Source organism: Mobula hypostoma, chromosome 25 (genome assembly GCF_963921235.1).
Source record: "Mobula hypostoma chromosome 25, sMobHyp1.1, whole genome shotgun sequence".
NCBI lineage: Eukaryota > Metazoa > Chordata > Chondrichthyes > Myliobatiformes > Myliobatidae > Mobula > Mobula hypostoma.
This window is the reverse complement of record NC_086121.1, coordinates 8,191,719-8,211,983: the sequence shown is the minus strand read 5'-3', so window position 1 is coordinate 8,211,983 and position 20,265 is coordinate 8,191,719. Positions and strand designations below refer to the sequence as shown.

General features: G+C 43.5%; 1 protein-coding gene across 7 annotated transcripts in view; it reads right to left on the bottom strand.

Annotated features, from left to right (window-relative positions):
- The window catches only part of pik3cd (phosphatidylinositol-4,5-bisphosphate 3-kinase, catalytic subunit delta), a 244,079-nt gene that overhangs the window by 115,905 nt on the left and 107,909 nt on the right, over window positions 1-20,265 (bottom strand). For 5 of the 7 annotated variants that reach the window (XM_063033142.1, XM_063033143.1, XM_063033144.1 and 2 more), the window contains one exon: window positions 5,352-5,476. The exons of the other annotated variants lie outside the window; for them this stretch is intronic. The gene's annotated coding sequence lies outside the window, so the exon portion shown is untranslated. The remainder of the gene's footprint in view (window positions 1-5,351; window positions 5,477-20,265) is intronic. 7 annotated transcript variants of the gene reach the window in all.

Sequence of the window (20,265 nt, the reverse complement as noted above, 5' to 3'; positions counted from 1 at the left end):
GAAGAGATTTTACAAGAAACTAATAAAGCTTTAATGCAAAATAATGCACGAACAAGCTAAACAGGTTAAGGCAGTTTGCTCTCCCGTTTCGGAATCACATTCCTGATTAAGGATACCGGCTCGAATTGATGATTCTAACCCTCCATAGAAGCTGCCTGGCCTGCCGAGTTCATTCAGCATTCTATTTATTTAATTTAGAGACAGAGCACAGAATAGCCCTTCCAGCCCAATGAGCCACACTGCCCAGCAACAGTACCCTACCTGTACCTTCTAACTGGCACATCTTCGCACTGTGAAAGGACACCAGAGCGCTCAGAGGAAACACACAGTGTCACACTGCTCTGGACTTCCAGCATCTACAGACAATCTTGTCTTCACATTTGATTGTATCTTTTCTTTGATGATCTTAATATTTTACTGAAAAATTAGAGCCTGCATTAAAATTTGGGGTTTATCTATCTATCTATTTGTTATTTATACAGTGTGGAATAGCCTTTTCTGGTCCTTCAAGCCACACTGCCCAGTAACCCTTGATTGAACTTTAGCCTAATCACAGGACAATTTACAATGACCAATTAACCCACCAACCTGCAAGTCTTTGGACTGTGGGAGGAAATTGGAGCACCCAAAGGAAACCCATGCAGTCACGGGGTGAACGCCCCAACTCCTAACAGGCGGTGCTGGCATCATTACATAGTTTCAAGCATTGAAGACAAGGTACGAATCGCAATTTTAGAATCCCACCCTGACACAATATGATCTTATGCTGGAACCAACGATTTTGTGGTGCTAATTTTCAGGGCAAGTTAGCTGCCTATTGGACTCAGAATACAGACAAAGGTCAATTGACAAAACTTTGATCCATGTCGCTTTCCAAGCTCTCTAGCTTATAAAAATACCACAGAAAACAGCACTAAATTCAGCGTTAGTTTAAACCTTTATCAGGTAAGCCGCCCGAGGTTTGGATGCACAATGTAAATTTACTGGGATGCTACCCGTAAGGTTGTTATAGCCGATGGCGGTAATGGGGATCAGCTCCCACTACCTATTGAATGCTCCCAATGGCGCGCAACTCAAATAGCCTCTGACAACCAAGTTCAGCTCCTGGCCTTCGCGTGTGGCTTGGCTACCAAGTCCGGCAGAACTGTTACTACTAACAGCAGAAGGGGCAAAGTCAGGTTACCGGCACCTTAAAACCAGTCGCTTTTGGCAGCTGAGGATCGTTAGCCGCGGTCGACAGCTCACCCAGAAGAAGGGAAACTCTGATTTCAAATCTCCACTGCCTTGCGGCTATACCCACTCATGGGGGAGGCTTTGGGAGTAAACCCTGAGGGAGAAATCCAGAGCTGGAGTCCCTAAGGCAGTCCTGTTGAGGTCAACGCTGACTGGCAACTCCTGCAACGCTGCTACTGCCAAACTATATTGGTCTCTGCTGTTCTTTTGGGTTCATCAGACACGTGGAGAGGAGGTGCTTGCTACACGGGCAACAGCTTGCTCTCCATATTGTACAGGTCCACAATCTCTTATCCGAAATCCTTGGGGCCAGTTGCATTTCGGAATTCAGAATTTTTCAGATTTCAGAAAATTGATAATTATATTGATAATTAACCTGTCTCAGTTAATTCCGGTCTGGGGGAGCTCCGGACCAATGCACATCCTCCCGAATACTATAAATCATCTCTAGATTACTTATAATACCTAATACAATGTAAATACTACGTAAATAGTCGTTATACTGCATTGTTTAGGGAATAATGATGAGAAAAAAGTCTGTACATGCTCAAACAACGAGTGCTGGAGGGAGAACTTCCGGGTTTTCCTGATCTGCACTCTTGTTGACATTTTCACAGCATTAGCAACTGCGTAAATGGCATCCTTAACATTGAACTCTTTCAGGGAGTCTTGGATTCCTACTCCTCTGTTGACTGCAGAAAGCATACAATTCAAAAAATAGTCTTTATACTTGGTCTTCATGGAGCGCAAAATTCCTTGGTCACAAGGCTGTAATATAGATGTCACAATGGGGGGGGGGGGTAAGTAAATTGCGAAAACATTACTTTTGGCAACAAGTTCGGCGGGGGGATGCACGGAGCAGTTGCCCAGGAGCAATAACATTTTACAGTTTTCTTCCAGTCCAGCTTGCCTGCAATGAGCTCGTGCCACTGGTACAAAGTGGTTATTGAACCAGTCAGAAAACATTTCTCCGGTTCCCCATGCTTTCTTGTTTCCAGAAAAAGTGGCTCACCTGAGGACTGGGAGAAATTCAGAGTTCAGCAGAGGAGGACAAAGGGCTTAATTAGGAAGGGGAAAAAAGATTATGAGAGAAAACTGGCAGGGAACATAAAAACTGACTGTAAAAGCTTTTATAGATATGTAAAAAGGAAAAGACTGGTAAAGACAAATGTAGGTCCCCTGCAGACAGAAACAGGTGAATTGATTATGGGGAACAAGGACATGGCAGACCAATCGAATAATTACTTTGGTTCTGTCTTCACTAAGGAGGACATAAATAATCTTCCAGAAATAGTAGGGGACAGAGGGTCCAGTGAGATGGAGGAACTGAGCGAAATACATGTTAGTAGGGAAGTGGTGTTAGGCAAATTGAAGGGATTAAAGGCAGATAAATCCCCAGGGCCAGATGGTCTGCATCCCAGAGTGCTTAAGGAAGTAGCCCAAGAAATAGTGGATGCATTAGTGATAATTTTTCAAAACTCGTTAGATTCTGGACTAGTTCCTGAGGATTGGAGGGTGGCTAATGTAACCCCACTTTTTAAAAAAGGAAGGAGAGAGAAACCAGGGAATTATAGACCGGTTAGCCTAACGTCGGTGGTGGGGAAACCGCTGGAGTCAGTTATCAAAGATGTGATAACAGCACATTTGGAAAGTGGTGAAATCATCGGACAAAGTCAGCATGGATTTGTGAAAGGAAAATCATGTCTGACGAATCTCATAGAATTTTTTGAGGATGTAACTAGTAGAGTGGATAGGGGAGAACCAGTGGATGTGGTATATTTGGATTTTCAAAAGGCTTTTGACAAGGTCCCACACAGGAGATTAGTGTGCAAACTTAAAGCACACGGTATTGGGGGTAAGGTATTGATGTGGATAGAGAATTGGTTAGCAGACAGGAAGCAAAGAGTGGGAATAAACAGGACCTTTTCAGAATGGCAGGCAGTGACTAGTGGGGTACCGCAAGGCTCAGTGCTGGGACCCCAGTTGTTTACAATATATATTAATGACTTGGATGAGGGAATTAAATGCAGCATCTCCAAGTTTGCGGATGACACGAAGCTGGGTGGCAGTGTTAGCTGTGAGGAGGATGCTAAGAGGATGCAGAGTGACTTGGATAGGTTGGGTGAGTGGGCAAATTCATGGCAGATGCAATTTAATGTGGATAAATGTGAAGTTATCCACTTTGGTGGCAAAAATAGGAAAACAGATTATTATCTGAATGGTGGCCGATTAGGAAAAGGGGAGGTGCAACGAGACCTGGGTGTCATTATACACCAGTCATTGAAAGTGGGCATGCAGGTGCAGCAGGCGGTGAAAAAGGCAAATGGTATGCTGGCATTTATAGCGAGAGGATTCGAGTACAGGAGCAGGGAGGTACTACTGCAGTTGTACAAGGCCTTGGTGAGACCACACCCTGAGTATTGTGTGCAGTTTTGGTCCCCTAATCTGAGGAAAGACATGCTTGCTATAGAGGGAGTACAAAGAAGGTTCACCAGATTGATTCCTGGGATGGCAGGACTTTCATATGAAGAAAGACTGGATGAACTGGGCTTGTATTCGTTGGAATTTAGAAGATTGAGGGGGGATCTGATTGAAACGTATAAAATCCTAAAGGGATTGGACAGACTAGATGCAGGAAGATTGTTCCCGATGTTGGGGAAGTCCAGAACGAGGGGTCACAGTTTGAGGATAAAGGGGAAGCCTTTTAGGACCGAGATTAGGAAAAACTTCTTCACACAGAGAGTGGTGAATCTGTGGAATTCTCTGCCACAGGAAACAGTTTGAGGCCAGTTCATTGGCTATATTTAAGAGGGAGTTAGATATGGCCCTTGTGGCTACGGGGATCAGGGGGTATGGAGGGAAGACTGGGGCGGGGTTCTGAGTTGGATGATCAGCCGTGATCATAATAAATGGCGGTGCAGGCTCGAAGGGCCGAATGGCCTACTCCTGCACCTATTTTCTATGTTTCTATGTTTCTATAATGCACAGGTAAATTGCGTACACCTTTCAGACATCTCGGATGTTGGCTTTTTCCAATCACTGCCAACTTCACCTTGTGTGTGCCTGCTGCATTGGCACACCCAAGAATAGTTAACCTGTCCTTAGCATCTTTAAAACCTGTTGGTGCTCTCTCATCAGCTGTTGTTAATGTTTTCTGGGAAGGTAGCGCCAGTACAAAGCTGTTTCATCAGATACTATCTTGGCAAATTCGTCAATGTAATTTTCAGCTGCTTCATGATCAGCAGAAGCTTTTTCACCACAGATTTTCAGATATTTTACACCCTGACACTTCTTAAATTTTTGCAGCCAACCCTCTGAATATTGACTTAATCAACACACGGTCAAGATCTTCATTTTTTGCCCTATGCACTATTTTCCTATTTTTCATTAGTTTATGGTCATCACTGTCACTATAAAACTTCAGTAACTTGTCTTTCTGTTTCTTTAAATCATATACAGTGGCAGTTCCAACACCATATTCTTCAGTAAGATGCCGCACAGACACACCACGATCAAGCTTCTGCAATAACTCCACTTTCTGCGTTATTGATAATGGTAGATGCTTCCTTCTCTTTTTCTCATCGTTACCCGTAGGGGTATCTGCAGCTTTTTTTGACATTTTCACAGTGAAATTAAACACAAAGTCAACAGTGAACACAAAATATCAGCAAACAGCAAACGCAAGTGTGACCAGTACGAGCGCTGAGCCACAACTGATGTCTGGCGGCCTCTGCTAGTGCTGCCACGTCACACCTGAGTGACGTCAGCTGTTGGTGTGCCAAACAAGCCTTGGTACGACACGCTCCACACTCCACGAGAAAAAACTTCGGTTTTCGGAGCTTTTCGGATCTCAAAATTTCGGATAAGGAATTGTGGACCTGTACTGCCCAAGCTTGTGTATCTAGACAGCCAGGACGCAACGTCTGTGGTTGACGCTGACCAACAGAGGCCTCAGCTAAAACTGAGAGTTCCACAGTCCATGACAAAGAAAATGTAGAAGAGAATGGAGCTGAAAATCTGTGGTTCACAGAAATGTTAACTGTAGGGTGGCACTATAAAGTTCCCTGACCCAAAACCAACATCAACAGTAAATAAAAGTTGTGCAGCAAAACTCTCACCGTTGTTTGTAGTGAACAAGGATGCTTGGGGAAGTCCTTTAATTTGTTCCAGGAACATGCAGTGGAATTGTTGACCATCAGATGGCGAAGAGAGATCTACAGTTCTATTGCCAGATCATCAGCATCTATCACAGAAGCAAGTAGAGAGAGATTGAATGGATTAGCTTGGAAGCTTTTATTCCCCAATAAATACGACATGAAGACAATAAATGTTTCATAAGCATAAAAAATTCTCAAGGATCCTCACTTCTAAGGGAGGCTTGTCAGCTCAAGCCTACGTCTACTGGAGGGACCTTCTGGAACAACAGGCAATGATTGATAATTTATCATGTGTGGGATGCTTTGTGACCACTATCTCCTCACTAAGTGTGACGGTGCCTCGGCACAAGAATGGAGTGTTTTTTTCTGTGCAATTCTCTCACAGAACAAAAGGCACGGGTGCAATCATGGAATTCAGAGCATTTAATGATAAAGCTGAAGAGGTTTTGGAATACTTTAAATTCCAAAACATAAGACTTGAGAGAGAAAGATTTGAGTTTGCAAATATTTAAACTGTGATTTATTTTGGATTTATTTATGTTAGAGCAGAAGAAATTGCTCTAGAGATGTTTTGCAATGTTTTTTTTAAACAGTTGGCACAGTAAAGATCAAAGCAGCCTGACACAGTCTACAAGACCCATAGGAGTAGAGTTAGGCCATTCGGCCCATTAAATCTGCTTTGCAATTCGATCATTGCTCATTTATTATCCCTCTCAACCCCATTCTCCTGCCTCCTCTTCGTAATCTTTGATGTACTTACTAATCAAGAACCTATCAACTTCCACTTTAAATACATCTAATGACTTGGCCTCCACAGCTGTCCGTGCCAATGAATTCTACAGATTCACCACCCTCTGGCTAAATAAATTCTTTCTTATCTCCATTCAAAATGGATATCCTTTTGTTCTGAGGGTGTGCCCACTATTCTGAGACTCCCCCAGTTTAGGAAATATCCTCTCCAATCCATTCTATCAAGGACTTTCAATATTCAATAAGTTTCAATGAAAATTTCCTTCATTCTTCTAAACTCCAGTGTGTACAAGCCCAGAGCATCAAACGCTTCTTATAAGTGACCCCTTTCATTCCTCTGGATCCTCTCCAATGCCAGCACCCCATTTCTTAGATCAGGAACCCAAAATTGCTCAGAGTACTCCAAGCGCAATCTGGCCAATGGCTTATAAATCCTCAGCGTTATATAACAGACGAGATTCTGCAGATGATGCACATCCAGGTCAACACAGGCAAGATGCTGGAGGAACTGTGCAGGTCAGACGGCGTCTACAGAAATGAACAAACAACTGAAGTTTGGGGCTGAGACCCTTCATTAGGACTGGAAAGGAAGGGGAAGCCAGGTGAGGGGTGGGGGGGTCGAGAAGCAATAAGATGCTGGGAAGTGATGGGTGGAAAAGTCAAAGGGCTGGAGAAGAAAAAGAGAAAAAAAACTGGCTTCACTTATGCTCTTCTAGCTTGTCCTCTTTCCCTCCCTCCCCCCCCACCTTCTTATTTGTCATCGTTCCCCCTCCTTACCAGTCCTGAGGAAGGGTCACAGTATTTGACATTTCAACTCTGGGAAAAAGATAGTGGCTGCCTTCTCTACCTCTGCATCTCGTACTCTTATAAACTTGTATCAGATGTCCCCTCAGCTTCCGCTACTCTAGAGAAAACAACTCAAGTGACTGCATATCTGAAAACAATTTTATCTGGTATTGTCACAATTAAGATGCAAGATCTTGATGCACATAATTTGCCTGCATGTTTCCTGTATTGAACAATGACTGTTCTTCTAAAGTACTTATAAGTTTCAGAGGAGGTCATTGAGAATGATCCCAGGAATGAAAAGGTTAACGTATGAGGAGTGTTTGAAAGCTCTGGGCCCATACTTGCTGGAGTTTAGAAGAATGAGAAGGGATCTCATTAAAACACATTCAATATTGAAAGGCCTAGATAGAATGGAGGTAGAGAGGACATTTCCAATAGTGTGAGTGTCTAGGACCAGAGGACACAGCCTCTGGATATAAGAATGTCCCTTTAGAACAGAGATGAAGAGGGATTTCTTTAGCCAGAGGGTGATGAATCTGTGGAATTCATTGCCACAGATGACTGTGGAGGCCAAGTCTTTGGGTACATTTAAAGTGAAGACTGATAGGTACTTTATTAGCAGAGGTGTTATAAGTTATGGGAGAAAGCAGTAGGATGGAGTTGAGAAGGAAGTTAAATCAGCTATGATCTAATGGTAGTGTATATTTGATGGGCCAGATGGTTTAATTCCTCTCCTAGGCCTTATGGTATTATGGTCTTAATTGGCTATACGATGTCTTACTGTGATGTTCTGGTTGGGATAAAGGCGGTGATATAGAAAGACAAGTCTTTTTTTCTTGTCTTAAACACTGGAGATCCTCAGGCTCACAAACATATAAACAGAAAGGACATTACAGGGTTAAGGGCATGGCTGATAAGTGACTAACAGATGGAATTATTCACATTAACTTCCTGACTGAAATAAATTCAGGAAGAAGGCCGCAGGGGGAACCCCTCAGGTGAGAATCAGGAACTTCTTTGTTTAATAAACAGTAAATTTACAATGGCAGCCTCAAGGTAAAAAAAAAATTATCTTGTTAAAACCACTGATACTTTGACAACAACACCTGGGCGAAAGAGTAATTTGGTTCTAACTTCCTCCACAGACCTGTGAGACAACTTATCCTGCCACTTTACCATTAAAAGGCAAGCCAGCCTAATCCCACTTTCCATCATCGAGGACCCCCATCATCCAGGCTATGCTCTCTTCTCACTGCTGCCATCAGGAAGGAGGCACAAGATCCTTAGGCCCCAACCTCCAGGTTCAGGAACAGTTATTACCCCTCAACTATCAGGTTCCTCCTCCGAGAGGACTACAACCTTGTTGTGGTTTGGAGGCCTGCGTGCCCCAATGACCCGGAGAGCCACGTTGGCTGGAGTCAGGGCTTTATGCTTTGGCTCTTGGTAGGGTCACCCATGCTAAACAGGTCAAAGGGCAGAGGCCAAACAAAGAGTAGCCCACTGGTCCTCCAGGTTCAGGGGTTCAGCTCAGGGCTAACAACCCTGACTGGTAAAAACAAAATCGTCATGGAAACAGCAATGAAGAATCCTTCTACATCTGAGAGCGACGGTATTCCTGAGTCTCCACCTGGGACTTGCGTGACCGACAGTAGAGAAACTGAGAGGAAGCTACTGACATGATGAAGGAAGCTCTGAACCACCACCAGAGATGGAGGACCTTCACTGCTACTCTGAACACCAGCAGCATAACAGGCAGTAAGTAGTATCAGGTTCTTGAACCAGCTAGAATAGCTTTACTCACCACAACACTACACTGATCACTGAACACAACCCTATGGACTCACTTTCAAGGGCTCTACAACTCAATTATTTACTTACTTATTATTTTTTAATTTGCACAGTTCGTCTTCTTTTGCACATTGATCGTCAGTCTTTGTGTGCAGTTTTTCAATGATTCTGTTGTTTCTTTTTTTTTCCTACTGTGAATGCTTGCAAGAAAACGAATCTGAGGGTGGTATATGGTGTCATATATGTACACTGGTAATAAATTAACTTCGAACTTCAAAGTCACACAGCAGACCAAGGGGAACGTCTTCACTGAGGGTGGTGCGAGTGTGAAACGAGGTCCCAGCTCTAGTGGTGAATGTAGGTTTCGTTTCAACATTTAAGAAAAATTTGGATGGGTACATGGGTGGGAGGGCTATTGCCCAGGTGTAGGTCAATGGGACTAAGCAGATGGTTTGGCATGGGCTAGATGGGCTGAAGGACCTGTTTCTTAGATGTAGTATTCTATGACTCTATAATGACAAAAAGGAAGACAGGCCCAAGGGACTGTTGGGACTAACAAGTAAGATGTAAAACATCAGAGCTGAAACATTATTTTTTGTTTTTTTCTAATTCCGCAGATGCTGCCTGATCTGCTGGTTTATAACTGCTGCTCAATGACTCTTGAACAGATCGCCTACATGATTAAAAAATGAATTCTTGATCTCTCAATCTATCTTGTCGAGCTCCTTGCACCTCACTTGTCTACTTGCACTGCACGTTCTCTGCCGGAGGGGTGTGGGACAGGTAGCAGGGAAGGAGCGTTAGGGGTGGGGGGGGGTGGTGTGGGACAGGTAGCAGGGAAGGAGCGTTAGGGGTGGGGGGGGTGTGGTGTGGGTACAGACACACCTAGTCTTGAAACACCAGGCAAGGTCATTTGATTCAAAACAATTGGTTTATTGATCATTAGAGAACATCTCTCTGGTGCTTCCTGCTCCCTCCCCTCTAGCTTCCCCCTTTTACAACCATCATTCCCCTCACCCTGCCCCCTTACAGAAAGGTGCTGGAAAAGGACTATCAATATCATGAAGAATCCCACCCACCCTACTCATGGATTGTTTGTCCCACTCCCATCAGAGAGGAGGCTATGTAGTATCCACCTCAGGACCACCAGACTCAAAAACAGCTACTTTGCCCAAGCAGTAAGGCTGATCAACACCTCCACCCAGTAACCCACCCCTCCACACCCCCAACCACCACTACTTTATCAGAGTCACTATAAGTACAGACACTCCTGTGCCTAGTATCACTTTTATAGACATACAATCAATATATGTGTTGCGTATTTAATATTTCAGTCATGAGTAATATTGTAAATATATTGTACGATTAAATAATTGACTACGGGTTATATGTGAAATTACGTGCATGGCATATGTCAACATGCTACCATGTCATGGGTATGCACCTTGCTTAAAGTAAAGACGAAACTTAGCCCAGTTCTCCTGGCTTTTTCTTACAATGAGCTTTTATGTTTTGGAGTTACGAGACACAACAATATGTACATAAACTATCTTACTATCTATATTCATTGTGTTTTTATGATTGTGTCCTTTATCTTATTGTGTTTTTTTGTGCTGCATCAGTTCTGGAGTAACAACCCTTTCATTCCCATTATGCTTGTGCACTGGAAATGACATTGAACAATCTTGAACAACCCCCAGATTCTGCCACCTACCTACGCACAAGGGGCAATCTACAGCCCCCCTGAACAACCCCCAGATTCTGCCACCTACCTATGCACAAGGGGCAATCTACAGCAGCCAATTAACCTTTGGGATGTGGGGGGCAACCGTTGCAATCAGAGGAAACTCGCACCATCACAGAGAGAACGTGCAAACTCCACACAGACAGTATTAGAGATCAGGTTTGAAGCCGGGTCTCTGGCACTGTAAGGCAGCAGCTCTGTCAACTGTGCCAGTGTGTAACAAAGTGAGACTTAAACTAGGCTGAATGGCCGAAGGATACAAAATGAGTTACCACTCAGTATAGGCCAATCTAAACAACATCCCAGTCAACAAATTTCCAAGTTTATTCTGTAAATTATTTTGGAGAAACACAGAAACATAGAAAACCTACAGCACAATACAGGCCCTTCAGCCCACAATGCTGTGCCAAATACTTTATACTTTATTGTCGCCAAACAATTGATACTAGAACGTACAATCATCACAGCGATATTTGATTCTGCGCTTCACGCTCCCTGGAGTACAAATCAATAGTAAATATTAAAAATTTATATTATAAATCATAAATAGAAAATAGAAAAGGGAAAGTAAGGGTGTGCAAAAAAAACTGAGAGGCAGGTCCGGATATTTGGAGGGTACGGCCCAGATCCGGGTCAGGATCTGTTCAGCGGTCTTATCACAGTTGGAAAGAAGCTGTTCCCAAATCTGGCCGTACGAGTCTTCAAGCTCCTGAGCCTTCTCCCGGAGGGAAGGGGGACGAAAAGTGTGTTGGCTGGGTGGGTCGTGTCCTTGATTATCCTGGCAGCACTGCTCCGACAGCGTGCGATGTAAAGTGAGTCCAAGGACGGAAGATTGGTTTGTGTGATGTACTAAATATGTACTTACTTTAGAAATTACCTAGGGTTACCCATAGCCCTCTATTTTTCTAAGCTCCATGTACCTATCTAGGAGTCTCTTAAAAGACCTTATCATATCTGCCTCCACCACCATTGCCGGCAGCCCATTCCATGCACTCACTACTCTCTGCGTAAAAAACTTAACCCTGACATCTCCTCTGTACCTACTTCCAAGCACCTTAAAACTATGCCCTCTCAAGTTAGCCCTTTTAGCCCTGGGAAAAAGCCTCTGACTATCCACACGATCAATACCTCTCATGATCTTATACACCTCTATCAGGTCACCTCTCATCCTCGAGTTCATTCAACCTATTCTCATAAGGCATGCTCCCCAATCCAGGCAACATCCTTGTAAATCTCCTCTGCATCTTTTCTATAGCTTCCACATCCTTCCTGTAGTGAGGTGATCAGAACTGTGCGCAGTACTCCAAATGGGGTCTGACCAGGGTCCTATACAGCTGTAATATTAGGTCTCGGCTCTTGAACTCAATCCTATGGCTGACGAAGGCCAATGCACCATGTGCCTTAACCACAGAGCCAACCTGCACAGCAGCTTTGAGTGTCCTGTGGACTCGGACCCCAAGATCCCTCTGATCCTCCACCCTGCCAAGAGTCTTACCATTAATACTATTTTCTGCCATCATATTTGTGCTACCAAAATGAACTACCTCACACTTACCTGGGTTGACCTCCATCTGCCACTTCTCAGTTTTGCATCCTATCGATGTCCCGCTGTAACCTCTGACAGCCCTCCACACTATCCACAACACCCCCAACCTTTGTGTCATCAGCAAATTTACTAACCCATCACTCCACTTCCTCACCAGGTCATTTATAAAAATCACAGAGAGAAGGGGTCCCAGAACAGATCCCTGAGGCATACTCGCTGGTCACTGACCTCCATGCAGAATATGATCCGTCTACAACCACTCTTTGCCTTCTGTGAGCAAACCAATTCTGGATTATTTCTTATACAGAGGGCCACACCACCCCCTCTGCCTAATAACCTATCTTTCCGATACACCGTATATCTTTGGACATTCAACTCCCAATGGCAGGATTTCATTAGCCATATTTCAGACATGGCCACAACGTCATACTTGCCAATCTGTAGCTGAATTTCAAGATTGTCCATTTTATTTCTTACGCTGCGTGCATTCAAATACAACACTTTTAGTCCAGTATTTGTTGCTTTCTGTTTTAACTGCATCATACCTCTGTTGCCCTGTAAATCATCCCACTGGCTGTGATTATGCCTCATCTCCTGCCTGTCCTTTCAATCATCTCTGTTGCACGCTATTTTTGGATTTATTTCTGTTTCCCCCTTCCTCAGCTCTATCAATCTGGTTCCCATCCCCCTGCCAAATTAGCTTAAACCCTCCTTACCAGCTCTATTAAACCTGCCTGCTAGGATATTAGACCCCTCTGGGTTCAGGTGTAACCCATCCTTTTTGTACAGGTCATACCTCCCCAGAAGAGGCCATAAGACCATAAGATATAGGAGCAGAAGTAGGCTATTTGGCCCATCGAGTCTGCTCCGCCATTCAATCATGGGCTGATCCAATTCTTACAGTCATCCCCACTCCCCTGCCTTCAAACATACCCTTTGATGTCCTGGCTAATTAAGAACCTATCTACTTCTGCCTTAAATACACTCAATGTCTTGGCCTCTACAGCTGCTTGTGACAACAAATTCCACAGATTTACCACCCTCTGACTAAAGTAATTTCTCTGCATCTCAGATTTAAATGGACATCCTTCAATCCTGAAGTCGTGCCCTCTTGTCCTAGACTCCCCTACCATGGGAAATAACTTTGCCATATCTAATCTGTTCAGGCCTTTTAACATTCAGAATGTTTCTATGAGATCCCCACTCATTCTCCTGAACTCCAGGGAATACAGCCGAAGAGCAGCCAGACATTCCTCATATGGTAACCCTTTCATTCCTGGAATCATTTTTGTGAATCTTCTCTGAACCCTCTCCAATGTCAGTATATGCTTTCTAAAATAAGGAGCCTAAAACTGCACACAATACTCCAAGTGTGGTCTCATGAGTGCCTTATAGAGCCCCAACATCACATCCCTGCTCTTATATTCTATACCTCTAGAAAGTGCTAACATTGCATTCACCTTCTTCACAACCGATTCAACCTGGAGGTTAACCTTTCGGGAATCTTGCACAAGGACTCCCAAGTCCCTTTGCATCTCTGCATTTTGAATTCTCTCCCCACCTAAATAATAGTCTGCCCATTTATTTCTTCCACCAATGTGCATGACCATACACTTTTCAACTTTTTATTTCATTTGCCACTTCTTTGCCCATTCCCCTAAACTATCTAAGTCTCTCTGCAGGCTCTCTGTTTCCTCAACACTACCCGCTCTTCCACCTATCTTTGTACCATCAGCAAATTTAGCCACAAATCCATTAATACCGTAGTCCAAATCGTTACATACAATGATTTGGCCCGAACAATCCAGGAACCTGAAGCCCTGCCCCCTACACCAGTCTCTCAGCCACGCATTAATATGCCTGATCATGCTATTCTTGCACTCATTAGCACATGGCACAGGCAGACAGTATTACTACCCTGGAGGTCCTGCTTTAGAATATTTTATAAGAAATCAACTCTAGTTTAGGATGGACTTTTGGTATTGTAATGGCAAGGAGGCCTTTGGACCCAATGAGTCAGTTCTTGGCAGAAAACTGTATCTATCCCATTCCCCTCCTCTTTTCCCATTGCTCAGGAACTTACTCCCCATCAACTAACTATCTATGCAATTCCTTTCCAAAAATCAGGATTGTCTGTTTCGACTACCCTTTAAGACTGATCACAACCATCCTTTCAATAAGTATAAAACATTTCCTCATGGCAAGTGACAACCTGACGATGATTTAGCAATATGTTACTATTGCTATTTTGCTAGATCTAATTCCTGGAACTTTATTCACTTTATATATTAACAGGTACTAGGAATTTGTTGTGGTGTGTTGGTGTAACATGCAACAAAAAAAAACCTTCAGCAATTCTAAAGAAAAAAGAATTATATACAAATATTTTAGAGGTTCAAGTATAGATATGGAATAAAATGAATACCGGCTTGTATTTACAATGTAAACAACATTATAAAAATGGTTTAAAGAGTTTGCAGTGCAGTGCAGGGACGGCTTAATAGATGGAGGGAGATGGGGCTAACTAGAATGGTTGATCAGATTAACTGCCCAGGGGAAGAAGCTTTTAAGATGATGTGAAGTTTTTGTTTTAATAGCCCTACAGCGCTTTCCAGAAGGGAGCTCTTGGAAAAGGCAGCTTGCAGGGTTGGTAGAGACTCCAGTGGTTATTCCTGTACACTTCTTTATCCTGGATACCCACAAGTCCTGCAGGTGATGGTAGACTACTACTAGTGACTCCCTACCTAACTGCATATAGGCCACAATGCTTCAAGATGATGACTTGCCATCACCTCTCCAAGGGCAATCAGGGATGAGTAGATTCCGATAAAAAAAATTTAAACGCCTCCCTCATGTCTCTTGCTCATCACCCTACACACCCGCCTTCTCCTTGAACTATCTAGTAATGGGTCTCAATGAGTCCTATCTGAAGGACTCAAGATTTGAGTATACACTAAGAGTCCACTTAACTAGGTACCTCCTGCACCTAATAAAATGGCTGCTGATTGTACGTTCATGGTAAGCCCATCCACTTCAATGTTCAATGTGTTGTGTGTTCAGAGATGCTCTTCTGCACGCCACTGTTGTAACGTGTGGTTATTTGAATTGCTGTTGCCTTCCTGTCAGTTTGAACCATTCTGGCCCTTCTCCTCTCACTGCTGTCATTAGTAAGGCATTTTTGCCCACAGAACTGGCTGTTTTATTTTCTTGCACTATTCTCTGTAAACTCTAGAGACAGTTGTGTGTGAAAATCCCAGGAGATCAGCAGTTTCTGAGATACTCAAACCAGTTCATCTGGCACTAGCAATCATTCCATGGTCAAAGTAACTGAGATCACATTTCTTCCCTATTCTGACATTTGGCCTAAACAACAACTGAACCTCTTGACCATGTCTTTATGCACTGAGTTGTTGCCACATGATTGGCTGATAAGATATTTTCATTAATGAGGTGTACTGATGTACCTAACTAAAAGGGCACTGAGTGTATATTCTGAGCTAAACTACAGAAACAGATCATACCTATGTGATGTGGCATGCTACATTTGCTCATAACCCAACAAGCAAGCAAGCAGATATCCCAGTATTGAAGAAGGGCCTCGGCCCAAAATGTAGACTGTTTATTCGTTTCCAGAGATGTTGCCTGACCTATGGAGTTCCTCCAGCATTTTGTGTGTGTTGCTTTGGATTTCCAGTATCTGCAGACTTTTTCATGTTTACGATATTCTAAATGCAACCGCTGTCCGTAAGAAAATGAAAGCACACCCAAAACAATAGAATTTCATCCCATGTCTCAGACACTCTGCAACCACAACTGCAGAATTCAACTTAAATACCCTTGCAAGCAGAGAGGCTATCTCTGTAACAGTGACATCAATTTCAAAGGCATAGATTGTGCTATTCAAAGTTCAATGTAAATTTATTATCAAAGTACATATCTGTCTCCATATACTACCCTGAGATTAATTTTCTTGCAGGCATTTACAGTAGAACAAAGAACTATAATAGGATCAATGAAAAACTACATACAAAGACTGACAATTAACCGATATGCAAAAGGAGACAAACTGCACAAATGCAAAAACAATAAATAAATAAATAATACAGAGAACGTGAGTTGTAGAGTCCTTGAAAGTGAGCCCATGGATCAGGGACTCCCAACCTGGTGTCCATGGAACCCTCGGTTAATGGTAGTGGGCCATGGAATAAGAAAAAGTTGAGAATCCTTGCCAAAGTTAGTGTTCAGTGATCAGTCCAATGCTGTGTTTCACACAATCCGAATCTCTCCCAAAAGCACCGCATGCAAGTTCTTTTCTTTAAAATAGTTACTCTTCTAATGTTGGAAACACGGAACCCGCCGGAGGGTCTGACCAGCACCTACAAACTACAACGAGATCCCATGAGGGGTGATTTCATTGAAACCTATCGAACATTGAAAGGCCTAGATAGGCTGGATATGGAGAGAATATTTCTTATTGTAGGGGAGCTTTGGACCAGATGGCACAGCATCAGAATAGAAGGGCATGCCTTTAGAACAGAGATGAGGTGGAATTTCTTTAGCCAGAGGGTGGTGAATCTGTGGAATTCAGGCCACAGATGGCTGTGGAGGCCAAGTCACTGTGTATATTTAAAGCAGCATTTGATAGGTTCTTGATCAGTAAGACTGTCAGGGGGTACGGGGAGAAGGCAGGAAAATGGGTTGAGAGGGATAATAAATCAGCTATGATGGAATGGTGGAGCAGACTCAATGGGCAAATGGCCTAATTCTGCTCCTGTGTGTTACAGTCTTAAGCAGGAACAAAAGCTCATTAACTCTATCTCAGTAATTCTGACTGAGTACTAGATTGGTGACCGGTGATATGCAGCCTATTTTGCCATGGAACTGTTCGCGCAAGTGTGGCCATGCCTCGGTTTAACCACTCACCTGAAACCCTGCACCTCTGACACTTCAGCATTCTGCCAGAGCATCGACCTAGATTTTGATGCCCAAGTCTCTGCAGGGAGATTGGACTTCTCAATCCACTGAACCACAAAGACGGTAAAACAATTGGTGCATGCAAACAAGGTCTCTTGGACAATTGGTAAACATGTTGGTTCGTTGATGCATATCTAACTCATTGAAAGCAAAAACTATTGAGAATTTACCTTCAACTGTTATCTCTGACTTGTCCTAAAGCAATAACATATGACTAACTATCTCATAGCAGCTATAATACCTGATACAATCAGATGCTTGATTTTCTAGGTGAGGCTACACTTCACCCGCATGTCTGTCAGGGTCATGCTCTGTATCTGGTGCTCCCAGAATGGCACCCCAGTGGTGTTTCAATCAAATTAACTTCCAAAAGAAGTCTATTTCACACAAAAGTGCATAACTTGACAGCTGCAGCCGGGTTTGAATGTCATAGCCTCTTACAAAGGTAAGTCTTGTGACATAGGGGACAGAAGAGCTTCGCTTCCAGATGAGCTCAATGCCTGTGTTGACCAACTGGCAGGTGTGTTCACAGATACCTTCAACCTCTCGCTCCAGCAGTGTGTGGTACCCACCTGCTTCGAGCAGGCTTCAATCATCCCAGTGCCCAAGAACAGCATGGTGATCTGCCTCAATGACCTATCGCCCAGTGGCACTTACATCCACAGTCAGCTCCTATCTGAGTGGCAGCTTGGATCCAGCCCAATTTGCCTATCAGAGCAACAGGTTCACAGCAGATGCATGTCATTGGCTCTTCACACAACCCTGGAACATCTGGTCAGCAAAGATGCATACATCATGGTGCTCTTTATCGATTACTGCTCAGCATTTAACACCATCATCCCCTCAAGACTAATCAGTAAACTGCAGGACCTGGACCTCAATACCCCCTTGTGAAATGGGACCCTGGATTTCCTCACTTGCAGACCCCAGTCATTTCAGATTGGCAAAAACATCTCCTCCGCAATCTTCATCAGCACAGGAGCACCACAAGGCTGTGTGCTTGGCCCCCTGCTCTACTTGCTTTACGCCAATAACTGTGAGGCTAAGCACAGCTCCAACACCATATTCAAGTTTGCTGATGACACCACTGTAGTGGGCTGTATCAAAGAGGGTGATGAATCAGCACACAGGAGGGAGATTGAAAATTTGGCTGAGTGGAGTAATACCAACAACCTCTCACTCAATGACAATAAGACCAAGGACCTGATTGTAGACTTCAGGAGAGGGATGCCAGAGGTCCATGAGCCAGTAATCACTGGAGGATCAGAGGTGGAGAGGGTCAGTAACTTTAAATTCCTGGGTGTCACCATCTCAGACCCATCATATAAGCACAATTGCAAAGAAATTAGGAGTCTGTGGGGATTCATCATGCCATCAAGAACCTTGGCAAAATTCTACAGATGTGTGGTGGAAAGTGTGCTGACTGGCTGCATTATGGCCTGATATGGGAACACCAATGCCTTTGAGCGGAAGATCCTGCAAAAGGTAGTGGATTCGGCCCAGTATATCACAGGTAAAAACCCTCCTAACCATTCAGCATATCTGCATGAAATGTTGCCATAGAAAAGCAACATCCATCATCAGGGACCCCCATCACCCAGGCCACGCTCTCTTCTCACTGCTGGCATCAGGTAGAGGGCACAAGAGCCTCAGGACTCACACCACCAGGCTCAAGAACAGCTACTACCCCTCAACCATCAGGCCCTTGAACAAAAGGGGATAACTACACTCATTCTATTTCTGGTGTTCCCACAACCGATGGCCTCACTTTAAGGACTCTTTATCTTGTTATTTCATGCTCTCGTTACTTATTGCTATTTATTTATATTTGCATTTGCAGTGTTTGTTATTCATTGATCCTGTTTACAGTTACTGTTCAATAGATTTGATAAGTACGCCCTCAGCAAAAAGAATCTCAGGGTTTTAAGTGGTGCATGTATGTACCCTGATAATAAAATGTTACTTAGAACTTCGAGTACTTTGTACTTTGATGAAATGATTGGAAAGGATGGCATGCAAAAACAAGTGTTTTTCCATTGTACTTCAGTACATGTGACAATAAAGATATTTAAAGATTTGCTTTGTTGGTCATATGTACATCAAAACACCACAAAGTACAGTGAAATGTGTCATTTGTGTCAACAACCAACACTGTCCAAGGATGCGCTGAGGGCAGCCCACAAGTGCTGCTGTACCTCTGGGGCCAACATAGCAAGCCAAGAACTTCCTAACCCTCGCCAGAATGTCCTTGGAATGTGGGAGGAAACCGGGGCACTCAGAGGAAACCTACACGGCCATGGGGAGAGCATACAAACTCTTCACACACAGTGGTGGGAATTGAACCCCAGTCTTCTAATTGCTAACCACTACACTACTGTGCCTCCCTAATAATAATAATAATAATAAACCAATTTAGCAACAACTGTATATGGATGTGGTGTCAACTGTGCCCAACATAAATGAAGCCTAACCTCCTTACTTTTGTATTTAACTCCGCTGGCATAGTGCTGCTTACAGATAGAATGGCAGCCATGAGTATTGATGTGGCCACAAGTGACAAAAAAACCCAATAAATAAATAATACTGACAAGATGAGTTGGAGAGTCATTCAAAGTGAGCCTGCAGATTGTGGAATCAGTTTAGTGTTGAGGTGAGCAAAATTATCCACACTGGTTCAGGAGCCTGATGGTTCATTCTGAGAACAGTGGGTTACATGACAAGTGACAGCCTCGGCTTATAGGTATTGTCATCTCTCTCGAAATAGCGTTAATCAGCTCGGGAATACCGCTAAACCTGATGTTTAGTTGATGCACACTTACACTTACTCAGAAAGAAATGAGGATGTTGTATGCTTTCTTAACACTAGGAATTTAAGTTCAGTTGGTAATCAGTCACTGAAAAAAAACAAACTATTTTAGTAATGATGACCAGAATACTACCAGATTGTCCACCATTGAGCACATCTACATGGAGCACTGCTACAAGAAATCATCTAAGACCCCACCATCTAGGCTTTGCCGTTGCCTCAATATTGTCAATGGAGAGGAGGTACAGGAGTCTTAGGTCCCACATCACCAGGGCCAGGAACAGTTATTGCCCCTCAACCCTCAGGCTCCCTGAAGCAGCATGGATAACTTCACTCACCTTAACACTGAACTGATTCTACAACCTATGGACTTACAGTCAAGGACTCTACAACTCATGGTCGCAGTATTATTTATTTATTTACCCACCCCTTTTTTGTATTTGCATAGATTGTCTTCTTTTGCCCATTGGTTGTTTAT